The sequence below is a fragment of the Pomacea canaliculata genome, linkage group LG6, assembly GCF_003073045.1.
Source record: "Pomacea canaliculata isolate SZHN2017 linkage group LG6, ASM307304v1, whole genome shotgun sequence".
Classification (NCBI taxonomy): domain Eukaryota; kingdom Metazoa; phylum Mollusca; class Gastropoda; order Architaenioglossa; family Ampullariidae; genus Pomacea; species Pomacea canaliculata.
In genome coordinates, this window is record NC_037595.1 from 13,758,083 (window position 1) to 13,777,475 (window position 19,393).

Genomic DNA, 19,393 nt, shown 5'->3' on the forward strand with positions numbered 1-19,393 from the left:
CGATCGTCCAAGCTAGAATTTTGAAGTACGTAGCTATATTAAAATTGGTTTCAAACATCTTTGTGAGTAACATTTGAAAATAATGACAAGCAATAAAGAACAAAAATATTTGATTAAATAAGGTAATAATTTTAAAAATGAAGAATAAAGAGGATTAGAAAAGAAGAGAATTTTCCCACTAAAGAGCAAACGGAAGTAGGCCTAATGACTAATGATCTCGATTTGTAGGTTCGGAGGAATAAGGGAACCCAATAATCTGAAGTCATGCACTTTCTTTTGCCATTAAAAAATTAGTTAAGTTTTTTTAAAAAATAAAACAGACAAAATCAGAAGGCGGGTAGAAACCAGAGACACGCATTAAACGAAAAAAAAAAAAAATTCAAGAGAGAAAAAGCAGATGCATGCTTTTCTTTACATATAGCCCTTCATCTTAAAAAAAATCCTAAAGCACTAAATTACTACAAACAAAAGCACTAAACAAAATGGAAAAACAGATGATATTTACAAAGATGGGGCTTGACATCTTACTCGACAGTGAATGTAAAAAAATGAGTAATGACGTAGGAACAAGACAGACATAGCACGTGATCCACGTAGCATGTGATCCACGTGACAAGCTGCACGTGCTGTTACTGAGCTACACTGTAAGGGAGGAGTTTACCAAATACATCAACTGCATTTTTTTCTTGCAGATGAAGCGTAGAACATTAAACTGAAAGAAACAGAAAAAAGGAGCAGAAAGCAGATAAAGAAAAGAATAAAGCTTGAAAAAAAGGGAAAGAAAAAGTAAAAAATAAAAGAAAAAAGAAAAAAGAAATAAAAAGGTAAGAGAATTTAGATTGCACCAACTCAAACAGTTCTTTGTGTGTTTTTCGTTAAAACATATGTAGCTCACTCTTGAGAATCGCTGACTCGTATAAGACACATCTGGAAAAGGTGAAGAAGAAAAAGAAGAATGAAGAGGAAGAGCAGGAGGAGCAGGAGCAAGTGGAGGCAGGTTCATGTTATTTGCAAGGTACAATGCTGACACTGCTCCTGAAAGCGTTTTACAATGAAAAGGACCTCACTGTCTTTAGACTATTTACCACTGCAATATAATCAACAGTTGTCTAACGGGATTAAATACACAAACAATTACACACATAAACATACATACATACACATACACATACATATACACATACACGTGCACATAGAGATTACTGAGAGGCTTTGCTTGATTGTTGTGATCTTGATTATTTTTTTTCGATTGTGTATGAAAGCGAGAAAATGTTTGAACTGGGACAAGGAGAAAGGTAAACTGTAGACGGGGGTGGCAGAGAGGAGGGGAGGGTAGAGGTGATCTAGGCCTCACTACTCCACACGGTAACCATGGGTGTTGGCGGAGAAACTAAACTGTTTGCTGAATGTTTCACAAGGTAAATGTTTGACTGTCTCACTGACATGGTGCCTGCCCGCGCTAGTGGGAGGTAGGCCCCTCCTTCGGTAGGTAATTACGGGTAAAAATTACCTTGGCATGGGGTGCACTTATCAGCCCCATGGCGCTAGAACTAGCTTGTCTCTGTGCCAGCAACCACTCCCCCACTGTATTTAAAAACAACAACAACTGTGGGCTTCACACTGGGCTGTGTACGTTCACACAGACGTTTGGACAAACATGAACCGAGAGTGCATGAGACTGCACGCCCACACACACACTCACACACTTTCACACACACACACTCTCTCTCTCTCTCAAACATTCTCTCACACTCACATACAAATATATGTTCTAAATTAAATGATGATTTTATTAACGTTGTGTTAATGTTTTAAAGAGTGTGCATGTGTGTGAGAGAGTGAGAGAGATTTTGTGTGTGTGAGAGAGAGAGAGAGTGTGAGTGCGTTAGAGCGTGTGTGTGAAAGAGAGTATGTGAGAGAAAGTGTGTGAGAGTGAGAGAGTGTGAGAGATTGTGTGCTTGAGAGACTGTGTGTGAGAGAGAGAGTGTGAGTGTAAGAGAGTGTGTGAGTGAAAGAGTATGTGTGAGAGAGAAATAGTAGATGAGAGAGTGTGAGAGGGCGTGGGTGTGTGAAAGAGAGTGTGTAAAATAAAGTGTGTGAGAGAGTGTGTTTGTGAGAGAGAATGTTTGACAGTGTATTGTGTGGATGTATGTGAGAGAGTGTGTGTAATAGTGTGTGTGTGTGTGATAGAAAGAAGCGTGTGGATGTGAGTGTGTGTTATAGAGATAAGTGTGTGAGTGAGTGTGGATGTTTGAGTGTGTGTGACAGAGAAAAGAGTGTGTTTGAGATAGTGTATGTGTGTGGATGTAAGAGTGTAATAGAGATCAGTGTGTGTGGATGTGTGCAGACGGGTGGCGCAGCAGTCATTACAAAGGCATATCGCACATCAAAGTTCCAGGTGAGTGAGTCATAACACAAAAATAAAAAAATCCCAGTAAAGAATAAACTTTTTTCACAATATACACAAACACTTACCTGCCCGTGTGATAGTAAAAGCCCTTTTTTCTCTCAGAATTTCTGATCTCACTTTATTCAAGTGCTCTGAGTGCAAGAAAAATAAAATTTGGAAGACAAAGGACATGAAGTTAACACACTTGTCTGTCTTCTGCTGCTGGGAAAGTGTTCCAGAGAGAATCTCGGCTGTCTAACGATGCCAACAATTGTCTCGCAGACGTCTGTTCATCAGGGGAGGGGGAGCCACAAGGATTTCCAGATCGTTCTTTAGAGACAGAAGGTGCCGGTCCTGCCCATGATCCATGCTTACTGCAAGAAATCTTGTTAGCAACCGGCAATGCAGGCCGAAGCAACAGAATAATAAAATATTCTTTGGTTTAGTAGTGTATGCAACATTTTAAAACCTCGATTCCATCTTATATTTAAGTCCACAATGTAAAGAAAAAGTTTTGAAATTTGTTTTCTAACACGACTTTTTAAGTCCTTACTTTTTATTTACTATTTAGAATTTAGAGAGCTTCTGCTTATTTCAAAATCAACAGCACAAAAATCCAGATGTGCATGCAATGTCTAAAAAGTAAATTTACATCAGTGTGATCACAGACAAACAACATTTGTCTACTTGTATTTGTGTGCATATATATATATACTGAGTGGTTCTTTAAATTTAAGCCCAATTTCATGCAAGATTTAAAGTATGAATCATGTTTTCTATCTTCTAGAGTATGTAAAATTGAAAATTGTTTGCAAAAGTATGTTCCCTTAACAAACATTAAAAGTTTGATAGTTTGATAGCCTGATAAGTGATGAGTTATACAGGATAAAGTACCTGACTCACGTTTGGCTTTAACATCACATTCAAAGAGTCTGAGCTGTTTACCTACAGAATATTCTGACATTTTTGTAATTATCACATGCTGCTCCAGTTTAATCTCGACTGTACACAGGCAGACTGCGAGGAATTTCTTTTGAATAAAAGACGGAGGGCTTTCGTTCACTCCATCGAAGTTTTTCTCTGACGGGAGGGAGCTTGCCAAAAACTATCTAGAAACGGCCTTCAGACCATGAGAGCAGATGAAGAAAGGAGAAAATGTTAAATGTCCTTTTACTAAATAAATTTTACCAGGTTTTAACCTTTAGTGTTTGCGTTTTGCTTGCCGTGAAAAAAAATTGGTTTTAAGGTAGAAAATCACTGATGGACGCAGCCAAGAGGCAAGGCAGGGAGTCCATGAAAAGAGTTTTGTGGAGGAGCAAAAACTTTGTTTACTTCACCAGGATGCCCACGCGACATGTCACGTAGTGAAGGGCTTTGATTACACTGAACACATCCTTCCCTCACCTCCACCGATCTCTCTGTCTATCTCTCTATCTCTTTTTCCTATTCGTCTCTGCCTTCTCACATCCCAGTTTAGGGAACTATTTATGGACTGTACATAACAAGGGAATAGATATCTAAACGGCAAGCATCTAGTTAAATAAAGGACTTTCTTTCTTTCTTTTTCTTTCTTTTTTTCTTTCTTTCTTTCTTTCTTTCTTTCTTTCTTTTTTTCTGTCTGTCCTGCGGATGTCAGTATAGTGAAAGTCGTACCACTCTGCTGTATTGATAGCAGTCGCAGACACACCCGCCGAGAGGGCCTCGGGGCAGACGACTCTCAGGGCCTCATAACTGTAATCGTAAATTATTGTCGCAGTATATAATAATATACTTACAATTCGAATGACAATATCTACATATCATTCAGTAATGTGATATAGACTGGAAACATTAGGACAAGTCTACTCGGGTTGAAATCCCTACTTGAGCATGGAGTTGTTTACACCTGAGTAGTTAGAAATATAGGAAAAATGAAATAGAAATAAAAGTCTCAGAGAACATTACCAATATCACACAAACCTACAGTTCTCGCTAAACTTGGTCAGGTGAGGTCACACCAAGAGGTGACCCCGCCATGCTGACGAGCACAGACATGTTCTTGGCCCTCGGGCTAGTCCTCACAGCTGCGTGCTCTTGCCTACACCGTGAAATAATTTCTTTCGAGGACATGTCCGGCTCATCAGCTCCATTCTCTATCAGCTCTGCCCAGCAAGTGCACGACGATGTCTTCCCCCCAGCTGACGCTCGGTCACGTGCAGGTTTGATGACATCGACCTGCGGCCTGTGATCCTGGCCCCGCACTTCATGGACGGCCGTCCTTGTCCAAACATGCGTCCGGTCAACAGGATTAGGCAGACATACCTTTGATCGCCGCGCTCTTCACACAGGTCGTCGATGTCCCACCGAGGGTAAGAGGAAAGGAAGACATTATATAGACAAGTTGAAAAGCAGCTGAACTTTTGACATAGGTTATGTTCATATTTTACATCGTGAAACAACTATTATTAATTTCACAATTTTAAATTATTCATTTTTGCAATAATTTTCAGACTCATGTGTCTTTTTTAAGCTTTGAATTAAATGAGAAGATAATGAGGAAACTGTTACTCACCTTCGCTCACACTCTATCTTTGGACAGGCTATATATCTATTAATATGTATTATATATATATTTTGCACAGATGGATGCATGCACAGTTCATGGACCAGCACACAGTTATATTCTGACACATTTTTCTCTTCAGGACTGTAGGAGCATTCGCCGTTCTAAAAGGAACAAGCAAGAAAAATTATCGAGATATTAATTTTCTCGACTCAAAAAAATATTTAGCAATCAGACAATTCTATGATTGAAATGTCAAAATTTTTATGAAGCCTCTAAAATAATTTACTTGTGAACGACCTTGCTATGATGTAAACATAAGAACTAACGGAAGAAGTAATTTCGATATAAAAGAAATCGTTGCCAAGAAATTTTACCACTCTACTAATAAAACTTCCATCAATTTCCTCTCGTCTTTGTTGAAGCCTGTACATCCGATGTTGAAATCTGGTGATTCAGAACAAACTGGAATTTAGTGATTCTAAGCTTTGTTGATTAACTCCACTGGTTCAGCCGATTGGTCGCCTTCATTAAAGACAGGGCAGAGCGAAATTTGATGAATCTGTAGAAAGTCCAGTAAGGGCAGAACTTTGGCACCAGCTCAGATAAGGACCACTCAAGATGGACCTTCTTGAATTCATTGTTGCATTGAAGTTACATTGGTCTTCTGTCTCTAAACTAACCGACTATGAACTGTTTGCCATTTGTTATTAATTAACCCTCTTTGTAGAAGTATTTTATGTTCCTTCTTAGTCTCCACACTTTCGCCTCACTCTCATACCTTGAGGATTCATTCGTCGGAAAAAAAACTTGGAACACTGCTGTTTCTTTCATCTTGCCTGTGTAGTTTGAAACCCCTGACCTTTTATCCAATATTCAGGTTCTGCAGATCACTTCAAACGTCTTTCAAAAATCATTTTTCCCATCTGAGAACGAGTCCAAACAGTCATCCTATCCTTCTCCTACTCCATTTTTTTTCAATTGTTGTGCTCATTTAAATGAATGATCGGATGACAAAAGAGTTTGCAAAAGAGTGCGTGCGTGCGTGTGGATGGATGGAGGGGAGCGAGGAATAGACAGAGAGAGAAGAATGAACGAATGAACGACTGAGGGAGATGAAGGGAGGAAAAATGCTGGAAGAGAAGGAGTAAGAGAGATAGAAGAACGGCAACCTTATCCGTGTAGTCAGACAGCCGGAGTATTTCATGGTCATCTTCAGAAATTTAATTCATCGTGCTGCCGTTCGAGCTAGGAGATTAAAAAAAAAAGTATGTTGAAGTTTCTCCAGACTCGGAAAAGCAAACACAGGCCACCCAAACACTCACGAGCTCAATCGCCATCTTCACTCTAGCCTTATGGTGAGGTGTCGCCGTCTGCTGGCCATACATGCTGCTGCCGCCGGGTGAAAAGGCTACAGGACTTACAGAATGAAAGCTCATGTTCAGATGTCGGGGTGGACCTTGGCCACAAACGCGATCTCGGCTAGTAAACAGTTGTGTGGCACTCCAGCCTTCCTTGCTTCAGGGGCAAACATCTTCCACAGGACTGAAAGTGGACCGGAGACTCCGAGGAGGAAATCAGACCACGTTGTGAATTCACATCACGTGACGAGCTGTCCACCAACGGGACCTGTAGACTGTTGTTAGCCCGCCTCTCACAAGTCTGTGATGATATGTGTTGAAGACGAAAAAAAGACAAGAGATGACCCAGAAAGCTCTCGAAATGAAAATAAAAATATAATAGATACCAACAGTTGTTCAAGGTAGCTGTCACTCTCCAGCTATCTTCTGAGTAGGTTAGATATACATCAGAAGTATAATTCCAGAAGTAGGTTTTATATATATATATATCAGAAGTATTCAGGTATTCAAGTATTCCAGGAGAAGCCGGTCTAGTGGCTGGGGTAAAGCCAGATAGATATTTGTTGATGGTGTGTACCGATCTGTTTCACAGACACTGGACTTCAGAACTAAATCCGCATCTCCTTTTCAATAGAAGTTGGAGTTGAAAGAAAGTGAGAGTATTTACAGACTGAATTCGATCAAGTTGAGCAAATCAGCCTCAGCTCGTGGCCAGCGCTGGTACTTGCTTGATCACCGTGCTGATCACTTTGATCACCTGTACAAGCACTCGCACACACTCCCGACACAAGCACATCATCCGGTATGCATGCACAGATACTAAAACACAGAAGTGTTTTCAATATTATCCCGTTGACAGTCAAATATAATATGCAGTATTGTTAGCACCGAGTTACACGTGGAAGGTATTATTGTCTGTCTGACTCCTATTTTTAGCAAAGGTTTTCGAGATAAACAAGGAAACGACATAAACAACGAGATGACATAAACAAGGAAATGAGATCAACAAGGAAATGAGATAGATGGAAGGTACAGGAGCGGAGGGCATACTCCCAACTATAAAGTCGATTATATTCTTTCGCTTTCCTCCTTATCTTCCTGATATCTCCTGCTTATATTTGCTCAATAAATTGCTTGGTGTGAACCTATGATTTCTTATTTCTTTTGGAATGAGGGCAAAGGATGCCAAATAGAAAAAAAGAGAGATCGAGAAGAGAGAGAGAGAGAGGATGGAGGAGTTTATATTTTTATTCTTCATCTGTATTTCCTGTGATCACTGTTTTCTTCCTCGTTAAAAATACCGTTGCCCGATTTTAGTTTCCTAAATTGAGATCAAAGCAATGTTTTGATGTCAAATTGTAGGGTTAACTATTGTTGCAAGGTTCCTAAGAATTTATCAATCAAAGAACTGTCCGCCCGGATGTGAAAGGTCGAGTGCAATTTGTGCTGGCAGCCATCTAATCACGCGCCTTCTCGACCTTTCAGACGAGGTCAGGAGCTGGTCACGAGGCTAGGAACCCTCACGGCTCACCAGCTTCCGGTCTAATCAAGCTTGCAGTCTCTTTCCAGGGACTGTACCCGTTGCACCAAAGTCTAGTCTTTTAAAATGAAGAAAAACCTGTGAATTTGAATATAAACTTTTAAAATACCATATCCTCAAATGCAAAGTCCAAAAAAGCAATGAACAAAATTTTTTGCACATTCTAAAAGGAGAGACCTTTACTGAAATCTCACTACGAGAGTAGTTAGGGGAAGATCAAGAGAAAAGATTAGTGATGGGATAGCAAGACAACTACTTGGTGTACTTCCAGGACAAGATGGCTGGTGCCAGGCTGAACCTCGAGCAGGCTGGTGATGAAACAAATCACAGAAAGCGATGAGAGACGATAACGACCCTCTCACCGTGTCGGCGTCTGCCCAGAGTGTGGAGCCCTGGCTTGTTCGGTGCATACTTTGGCTTCATTTTCACCTGTTCTTGACCGAAAAGATAGTAAATCTGAATCTTAATGAAATGTAAGCAGCATGTCAAGAAGGTCAGCCTCCATCGTTTATTTTAGTTGTGTTGCAGCAAAGTCGTATTCAACATGAGGCTTTGCGCTCTGCTCCATTACAATGATGAAATCTCAAAGTTCCGCAATTTCAGGAATGTGTTGTCAGAAATAATAATCTTCTTAGTGCTAGCCACAGAAAAAAAAAGACTTTAGGTTATTTATCTCTAAGCCAAAAACAAAAAGTAAACCAAAAACGAATGAAAACAAACAAACAAACAAACAAACAACAGCTTTACTGCTCCTTCTGGACACGCGGAAAGCAGGCAGACAACTTTGAAGTTTGAGCTTTGAACTTTCTTTGGTGAACAATTCTCTTTGAATGTTGGGGGTCGGGTCAACAAAAAACAAAAAAAATAAATAAAAGTCCATCATGGTGAACATAATAATAATAATAATAATAATAATAATAATAATAATAATAATAATAATAATAATAATATAATAATAATAATACACCATTACTTACAACAAGATTTAAAAGAAAAAGGACAAAAGAAGACACTGAATTAAAATGCAAAAGCACACGACAGGAATATTTGAGGTGAGACTACTGGCGACTTTTACAAATGAAACGTGACCGTAAAAGAAAGTGTGGACGGGAAAGTGTAAAGACAGAAAGGAGGATCAAAGTCCACAGGAATGGAAAAACAGTTTAGAATGATGATCATGGTCCCATCAAGAAACACAGACAGACAAGGGGCAGGAAATAACTGCAGAATAAAAAAAAAAACCTCAAATAAACACCCAGCACTGGTCCCCTTAAACTCGTAATGCAAAGAGGCATCACTCTTAATAAGAAATTGGAGTAAACGAATTGTATGTGAGCTAATGACTTAATTTACTTCACTGATTATCATCACCTGCTTATTTAAAAAAAATGTTATCGATGAGTACCTCTTGAAGGACACGTGTCATAGTGTTACGATCTGTCACACTAGCAACATCCATACAGCCAAGACACATTGTGTCACACTAGCAGCCGCCACCACAGAAAGGGGAAGTGCTTCTGGACAATCCAAACAAAGACTTCATTTCTAGCCTCGATCTGATTCCACTGGCGTTAACGCTCGGGTGTTTGGAGATAATCAGGCCAAGCTTGCTAGGCTTTGACAAGGTACCTCCTCCCCGGGACTTTACAAGGGATGCTGGGATGGAAATGGCGACAGATCGAACCTCGAGTTGCCGCTGACTTCGCATGTCTGATGGCTTTGCCCAAGTCGTCACGTGACCATCGTCACGCACACAAATCTCTTACTTTACTCTCGTTGTTTCTCATGCCCAACGACTGTTTTCACACCCTCACAGTTTGTGTCTCTGTTGCCAGGTTTTGACTGGAGGAGAGCTCCCTGCACGTGGAGGGCTCGGAGGCTGAGTAAACACGTGCATGTTTTGATAAACATTTGTGGGATTTTCCCAGGATTTTATGAGAATGTTGCGACATGCTGTCGGTTATTTATTCACAAGTTTGCAAGCTTTTCGATGCTGGCACTGCCATCCTTGCAACCATCCTCTTCAATATTGTTATCATACATTTTTCTATTGTATATTTCGTTTGTTGAGATGTCGCTGAAGCCAAGTAGTCAGGGATGTTCCTCTCTCTTTCTCCTTCACTCGCTTGCTCTCTACTTCTCTCGCTTCGTCTCTGTCTGGTGTAGTTTTAGTCTGTGAATCTGTCATCGCCGCTTCTCTATATCCCTATTCTTTTCTTCTCGTCACCAAAGAATCGAGGAAAAAACAAAATCGTCTGTCGATGTCATTATCTATCCAGACCCCGTAGTCTAATATTTTCATGCAGCTTCTAGCTATCAGTGGCTGGAACATTCAGAAGGCAATGTGTGAGTAAAACTATCTCTCAGTCCCAGATGCTGGTGTTGGTCCACATGGGTGTAACACCATTGTTAGGTACTCAATCAAAACTGCCATACTATACTATTATTTCTTCGCTCTAAAGAAACTTGCAACAATTCCTTGCTATAAAAATGCTTGGGAATATTTAGGACAACATGTTGTTAAATTGCCTATAATTGTTTGTAGGAAAAACAAAAATAATGTTTCCTTCAGTGCAGCTTTACCATTTCCACATCTCGGTGAACTCCTCTCAATACACAGTTTTAGTGTCTCGGTGTCCAACCTCAAAAAGGGCCATAACTCACGCACTCAAGGCTTCTTTAAGTATATATTCGGGGAGATAAGTTCTTAACAAACAATGAGAAGAATGCCAGGCATCATCTCCTGCAGCTCAAAATGCCGTGCTTATGTCCCTTGATGTGTGCATACCCGATGTTGCACCCGGTGTGCCAGGAGAGTTACCTGTGGGAGGGCTGGAGCCTCAGTGCCAGTGTAGTGGCTAAGAGCTAATCACCTCGGAACTATTTTTCAAGTGCACTCTGTTGCATACCTTTCACTCAAAAGGAACTCAGTCGGCTCCGGGTTCTCAGATCTCGTCTGGAGCAAAGCTCGAACTGTTTACCAAATTGACATAAAAATCAGTAATAACAATTAGTAACCTTTTTCAACCGAATAGGGTACAAACTTCATCGCATACCCAAACAGACCATGTACCCATTTACCCTCCAGTACCTACCTGCACACCTCACCACCGACCAAGGTATACTGGTAGTATTGCAGATGTGCTCACAGTTCACATGTCCTAACATCAAACTCCAGACTGATGGTCCTTGTTGACTTGTCACAGCTTGACATTCCTTCTTTGTTTCTATTCCACAGCTACCTTAGTGGGACATCAGATAAACGGACTCCACCGCCGCTCTGTTGGTGTGAAGTGTCCAGGAGACTAGCGGCGCTCAATGAGGGTCTTCTTCTAACGAGTGTCGGCAATTCGATATAGATCACTTCTTGTAAAGTAAATCAATAACTGATTCTCTCCCTCATGTACTTCCGGTACAGACGGCGTCCTCAAAGAAGCGGGAGGAAGAGTCTTTAATCTCCAACCTTCAAGGCTGCCCAGCAGAGACTTGCCTCGGGTGCCAGACACTGCCAAAAGCTTTGGAAGTAAGGTTTGGGCAGCTGGTATGAACTCTGAATGATGCTAGACAGACCAGAAGGGAGGAAGCAAAGCCAAAGGCACACCGAAGAATCAGATAAATAATCCGGGAAAGATGACGAGAGGGTAGAAGCAGGGCAGTATGCAAACTTCAATGTACAGAAGTCTTTAGGAAGTGCAAATGACAGCAGTCCTGTCAGAAAGTTCGTCTCAATTTGCATTTTGAGCTTTGATCGCACTCAGTCAAATGTTCATGCTCGCACTGGATTTTCATTTAACACCCTTTTCTCGTGTTTTACAAACTTTCATGTTCTCGGATATTCTAGCATATTTTTCCTCCCCATTGTGAGTTCATTGACTTCTTCAGTCATGTCAGTGATATATCGCTATATCGAATATCCGTAAGAATGCAATTGTTTTTCCCCTTTGATGAAATCCATTAAGCTGCTTTCAGTGCCGAGCCTAATGCTTCTCTCATATTCAAATGTGGCAGAAAGATCAGTGTACCTGTTGGTTCTGAGCTGTGTCTGCAACAATGCAAAGCGCGCCACAGATCCGGGGCTTAGGTCAGCAACACCTTCTTGCCATTCGTCTTCTGGCTCCGTGCTTCGCCATCAGAGCCTCAAGGACCACCCTGCTTTTTTTTTTCCTTTTTTCTTATTCACTTGCAAGCGGCTCTAAACAGGTCAGGGTCGCTAATGTACCATTCTTTACCTTCCTGAAGCCTCGAGTTTACAGAGAATGCCAGTGAGGATTTGACTTGCTAAGGGAGCGTTGGCCTCTAAGTCATGGAGGAAACCGCCCCCGTGAAAACTTTACATACTGTGTTTGAGGCACATGGTGATTCCCAATACCCTAAACTCAGCATTAGTATTCAAGTCGTTCACTTTTCACTTTAGTCTTTTTATACGGCTGCTTTCTATTTATCTCACAAAGAAGTTCGCAGAACTCTCATAGCCACAGATTAAAGCCTTCAGCAAAGAAGTCAATACCAATCGTGAATAAAAACAGTGAAAGGTACCGTGAAGATGAACTAAAAGTGAAAAAGTGGATAATATTCTTTTCTTAATGAATTTCTACATCCGGGTTTAGAATTGACCATTTTCCCATACGTTTATAACTACTACTACTAATCATCATCATCATCATCATCGTGGGTATTATAATGCTCAGCACTACGACCAAGGTAGACCAGCAAAGACAACTAAATCTGTTCTTGTAATATTTTCATTTCCCAGTTTAATCTGACACATCACGTGTTTAATTGTGTCGGAGACATGTACATTTAGCTCATTTCTAGTCATTTTCCTATGCAGTGTGGATCATGCCGCCACTGTGGTGGCCATGAAGTCAGTCTGTGTGCTGCATCCTCCACTCCAAGGCAAATGGCCGTTTCCTGGTCTGAAGAATTTCCTGCTTAAGGCTTGCAGATGACCTTTGCGATTTCCTCGATGATTTCCTCAATCTTAGTGTATTATCGCATAGAAGGGAGAAGGATTTCGACGACTGGTCGCTGAAAAAGACACTCACCCTCCTACTTCCCGCCTTATTGACGCACAGGCTCTGTGAGGGTGAACGAGAGGAGTCCTCCCTTCTCCCCAGTGATACACGATCTCACTTCTGTTTGCCAACAGCATCCACTGCAGCTTATGAAGTCCGGACGCAAATGGTCGTGGTGATCTCGATGAACATGCACTTCGTCTACCTTTGGATGTCTCATGCAGTCCAGTGCTTCATCAAGTGTGTGCTTACCTCGTGCTGTGAATGCTTACCCTCGATGCATGCAGCCAACAATACTTATGAAGCCAAAAGCTTCTTAATGCTTTTCATGGTCAATGGTTTCTTAGCAGACGCATTAGTTGCACAGACACCAATATAGTGTGTGATATAAATTAATAATCTCGAGACTTGTTGTTGAGTACTGACAACATCGTGTATGCAACCATTGGCCTGAATGCAAGCAAGGGATCTCATGGACTGAACTGTTTTCAGTCCTTTGAGTAATTGCCTGCCACTCTTGTTAAAGAAGGTAGTACATCTGATTCAGGTGGACTCCTGGGAGGGTGTTTGGCACTAAGTTGATGGCCCAGGACATCCCACAGATGTTCGATGGGATTGAGATCCGGGGAACTGGCTGGGTGGTCCATGCGGTGGACTTGGTGCTGGTGCTGGAAGTCATTGGGGACACTGACCCCGTGCGGTCTGGCGTTGACCTGAAGAACGATGTTGTCCCTGTTGTCTTCCAGACAGACTTTTTCATCGTGGGTGGAAGGACCTGGTAAAGCGAGATTCGTCAGTGAAGACAATTGTGGCCCACTGTTACCTTGTCCATGTCAGATAGTGTCGTACCCATGCAAGACGAGCAGTGCAGTGCGCATGTGTCAGGACAGGGTGGACTTTGACCGAAGATTGCTCTCCCTGCAATTCCCATCGACCCTATTTCATGCAATTAGTCACGAATCTTATGACAACGAACCACACTATTTCTAACATTATTACATTAAATACTTTATACTTGTTCTTACCTTTCAATATTGATCATTCTGAGAAATATTTTGCTGCAAAGCATTAAAAGTTTCTTTGTTGGAAAAAAAGAGTTAATACACTTTATTGCATTCTATTTGGAGTACTCTTTAAGCTTTACAAAACTCAATTGCGATCTATAATTATTTTCAAAAGAATGCAAAACATTGTGAATCACGAGCAAGAAGTAAATTCCAGTTAGTTATGCGACAGAAAAAAAAAAAACGTCTGGAAGCTCTGGTATCGATCTCACGCGTTTTCAGTCGATGAATGCTCTCGTGAAATTTGATTAGAGGAAGCAGCGAGATTTTCCTCCCCCGCGCGAGAGTGTGAGTCGTTGTTTGGGGAAAGTGGAAAGGAGGGAGGCTGTCCTGTCCCGTGTCGTCAGCTCGAGCAGACTCACCTCCCACTCCATGGCAGACCCTCCCACCTACACACATCTCCACACCCACACATCCCACAGCAGATGGAGTGAGGCTGGGACACGGGGGGACTGACGCTAATCAGAACAGATGTCCTCCACAAGCTTGTTCTCTCCTTTCTCCTTTTAGCTCCTGTCTGCTTTTACAAGAACTGCCGAAAGTATTGTTACTAACGATGGTGTTACCTTATGTTTAGCTGGTACTTACCTGGCATTACCTACTGACTTGATATCACCTGACACTGAACAGAAACAACGAAGTATTTATAGAAATTTACAACTTCGACCTTATGAACTTGGGAAAACGATTGTTCATTGCTTGACGGGTATTCACGATTTTAAAAACCCCAAAATGCTTTTTGTTTTTTCTAAGTTTATATAAATGTTTAAGGCGTTTGCATTTTTTCTAGAAGATGAGTTGATGTTGTAATCTTCTAGGAGTATCAGACAAAAAGAGAGAGAGAAAGAAAGAAATGAAGGACGACAGAAGGTAGGCTGGAAGGAAGGGATGTATGTCTCAGCACATCTACGTTGACAAAGGTTTTCGTTCCATCAGCAATTGAGTCTGTTACTCTCGTCTGCTTCTACATCCACCCTGCCCATGTCTGGCTCATGTTAACGAGCAGAGCAGCGAGGTGCACGACGGTTACGACAAGAACATAAAGCTGCGAACTATAAATCACTGAGGAGAGCAGTACCTTCACTGAGGCCTGTCGAGTTTTTTCTCTCTGTTTACATATCGACAGATTATCTTCAGTTTTTTTTCGCAGTTGTTGTAGACTGCTCGTCTCCAGGAGTTAAACTGGATGTTCCTGCAGCCGCAGTTCTTCCAGGGACTTCTTCAATGGCGCGTGCATGTCGATACCCGAGTCACGTGCGCCTCCGACACAGTGCAGGAGGGGACAGAGCTTCTGAACTACAGCTCGCACTAACAAACAGGACTTAGACAAACTTTATTTTTAGGAGTTTATAAGGGCCCAAACAGGAAATCAGTTAACTCACTCGTGTTTTGTTTTATTTTATTTTGTTTTGTTTTATTTTATTTTGTTTTGTTTTTGCTTTTATTTTGATGCTCTGTGATGTTCGTTTTCAGGTTATTCGACAATTTATCTATTATTTCAATGCCAAGTATTAACAAATCACTGTGAGCACCCTTGTTTTTTTTTAAAGCTTATTATTGTGCCATATAACAGATTATTGTATATAAAAAAAATCGTGGCGACTAGTTTTAAGAGAATGATGAAAAGAAAAAATAATTTTGACAAAACACAGACCGCCAGTCATGATTCGATTATGGCCGAAGCTAAAATTGTCAGAGCTCGGGAGACACCCACGCTCTTCTCCCTCCCAAGCACATTCAGCACTTTCACACAGCCTCACACAGCTTCACACAGAATCACACAGCCTCACATACCCTCATACCTCCTCACAGCCTCACATACACTCACACAGCCTCACATAGTCTCACATAGCATCACACAGCCTCACACACCATCACACCTACCCCCTCACAGAGCCTCACACACCCACACACACTGTCACATAGCCTCACACACCATCACACCCATACACACCCTCACACCCTCAAGTCTCGTAACGATATCCATCCATCCATGCATTCTCCAGCAGAGTTCGTTGTGGTCATAAATTCCATTCGCTTTTCTCGTGGAAAACAACTTTTTTCAAGTCATTTATACTGAGAAAAACACAAGTAAGGGCAGTTTAAATCGTGCTGCAGTATTTTTACATTCATTGTTTACTACGACATGAACAACACGATATAAAACTTGAAGAAATCAGGCTTACAAGATTGGCCGTTAACGTCCCCGACACAGCGAGAAAAATAATGTCTGACTGCACAATGTCTTCTGTCCAACTTCTTCATCATCTGTCTGGCGAGTTACCCTCCGTGTTTTGGAAATCTGCCCCCCTACACCTCGCCCTCTTTACATCCCCCTCTCTACATCCCCTCTCTACATCCCCTCTCTACATCCCCTTCTCTACACCCCTCTCTACATCCCCTTCTCTATATCCCCCTCTTTAAATCCCCCTCTCTACATCCCCCTCTCCATCGGTCAAGCTGTCACCAAGACGAAAAAGTGTTGTCAAGGAATCCTCCTGACGTGAATCACGTGGTCCGATTGGCATCTTGCTGCCGGTTTAAAATAACTCTCGCATCAAATTCTAAAAAACAGGAATTTTTTTGGACACACAACCGGAGTCAACACAAGCCATATTTCTTTCATTCAAGTCAATTTAAAGTTTTAAACTAACGCTCCCTCTTACCAAGAAAGTTTGAATTTCATTTATTTTGAAAAAAAGTTTGGTTTTTTTGGGTATATTTTTATAACTGTCGCGTTTACACCATTAATGATAATAATAAAAAAAAATCACGGGAGAGAACACTAAGAGCCTATAAATGTTTAAAATAGTTTATATATTATATATCTTTGAGGGGAGGCTCATTTAAAATCTATAAAACAAAAATTATTTAAAATAATGCCTAATGTCCAGGTCTACGCCATTCCTAAGCCGTAGGATGTCCACTCCCCCTCCTCCAGTTCCCTCTCCTGCACCATGAACACAGCCTGTTGACTTTTCTTCTTTCTTGTTCAGTTTTGTCTTACGTGGGACTTCCGAGGTGAGAGACAGGGTAGGGTGGAGACATCTCCCCGTCACACCGTCTCCCGTCCCTCCAGGCTCCAGACGTCCGGAGGGATAAGCGACGAAAGATGGGACGACGATCGGATGTAATGGGACACAAGGAGGGAACAGCCGGCCAGACAGACTGTGACCCAGGTGGCGCCGACATCAAGACAACGGATGAGGCTAACATTACCATCATGAGAGACAACTTGCATTTGATGGAGTTTGTAGAGGCACGACACATGCCTTCGGCAGGAAATATTAGACGAAAGAAAGTTTTTCAGTCGTGATTTATTGAAATATTTACAGATAAGTTACAGGTGAGCACAGACAGGGATTCACATGAAAGCACAAGCACATTCGAAATGTTGTACATAATAACCAGCATCCTACACACACACACACACACGTCACGTGGATGCACACCCTCCTACACACGTACGCACATACACACACACACCACACAGACACACACACCACTGAAGTATATGCTCTTTCATTATAGATCATCCTAGATAAGTTCTTGTTTCTTATTCTCTCATATTTTCACGTGCTTAAGAGAGAAAGAGAGAGAGAGAAAGGAAGAGAGAGAAAAAAAGCGAAAGAACGATACGCGCAAGAGACAGAAAGAACAACCTTTGATTGAAGTCAAATGGTGTAAATAAATCACGACAGAACAGAAGCTCGCAGACAGGTGCACGTGCTTAACTTCCTTGCCTCTGTAAGCAGACGACCCGCGAGCGACGTCGCTGAGAGCGTTGAAAACGAGGTGCGACGTGAGAGATGGGGTTATCTCCCCGCCTGTTTATCCCCCTTCGACAAACGGATGCGGTCTCAGCAGGTGCTAGGGACCAAGTGACAGCCTGATAACCTAACTGAGATAGGCAGACATATCGCTGACAGCACCATCCTTAACATGCTGAAAACCGTTGCTACGGAAGAAGACATGGTCCTCCCCCTGATCCTCATGAAAGTCGTTACGACCTATAAAGATGATGCTCACGTGACCTGACGGATCTCAAGGCATTCATCTGACAGTCGCCCTTTCCCATGCTGATTCATTTAAAACGTTTGATGTGTTCTGAGTGTAGTAACAAAAAAAAAAAAAAGAAAAAACGAACCAAAAAAAACCAACAAAACAACAACAAACAAATGTGTCTCTCAGAGAAAGAGAGAACGTTAACCATGGACATGGAAATTGAAATAATTCAGTTTTCCTTTCGCGTTTAAGAACCCTAATAATACCGGGTAAATTTATAAAGTCTGACTGGGAGTTAACAAGAAAAAAAAAGACAATGTAACTAAAGACCTAATGGCGTGAAGTCTGCAATCTGCAGATAACGGCAAGATTATCTCCGCTTGCAAGTCGTGCTGAACAGATTGTGAGGATGCTGGCAATGCCGAGATATACCGAGACAGAGTTACGGCCCTAGCGAGACACGTGAGAACGCTGGGAGAGTTCAGACATACAGTTAAACGACCACAGGTTCCAGAACCATGCTAAACAGATTGTTACAACTCATCTAATGGAATAATATTCTGCTCGGCGAACTCCCAGCTACTCCAGACATCCAGCAAAGACACACCAAGACCTGTCTCATACGTGAACAGAGTGAGGAGTATTAAAACTGGCCAGTCATTATTGAAAGTTTTCTCAATTGCTAAAACTTCAGAAGCTACCTGTGTGATCAGACTGAGGATTAAAGGAAGGAAACAAGATAAAAAAAGTTGAGACATACAAGCAAACAATCAGACATCAATACAAGCGAACGAATAAAGACTCGTAATGGAAGTCCTCGGGCTGACGGCGGAAAGTTATTTGAGAAAAGAATGAGTTGATCCAGGCAGGAAGAGAACTTACAGCGGTTGTGCTGAGCTTTCTCCTACCGGGTGAGCTGCCGACATTGTACATACATCTACAGAAGAAGAAGGACACACCTGGAAACAAGGAAACAGTACAGGTGTGCGCACCTGCTAAACTTCATCAGGAGTAAGGGACGAGAAGTGCGGGCTCGGCGCCCTCAATGGGACTCGGTGGGAGGGGAGAAGGGCTGCACGCGCTTGGAGAGAGGAGCAAGGGCATCTGTACAATGTCCTCACACGCACAGACGTACCAGGAGCAGCGCCATCTGTACAGTGGCGTCACACACACACACAGACATACCAGGAGCGCTCGGGCGGGGCAACCGGGGGAACCTCCAGGGTCTCTGACGAGGAAACTCATCAAAGTGTCGTGAGGCTAGATGTGCAGGAGAAAGACATGAATGGAGGGGGATATGGGAGGGATACTGAGTGAACACAGTTCACAGATGTCTCGGAGTATTTGCCCCCCTTGGATGTCGGAGGTTCTTTCCCCTAGACTCTATGAAACGTGTCCTGTATACGAAAACGACTTCTGAAGGCATGTTTTTACCTCCAAGATATCTAGACTGCCTGCCCTCATCTACTCTCCGTTT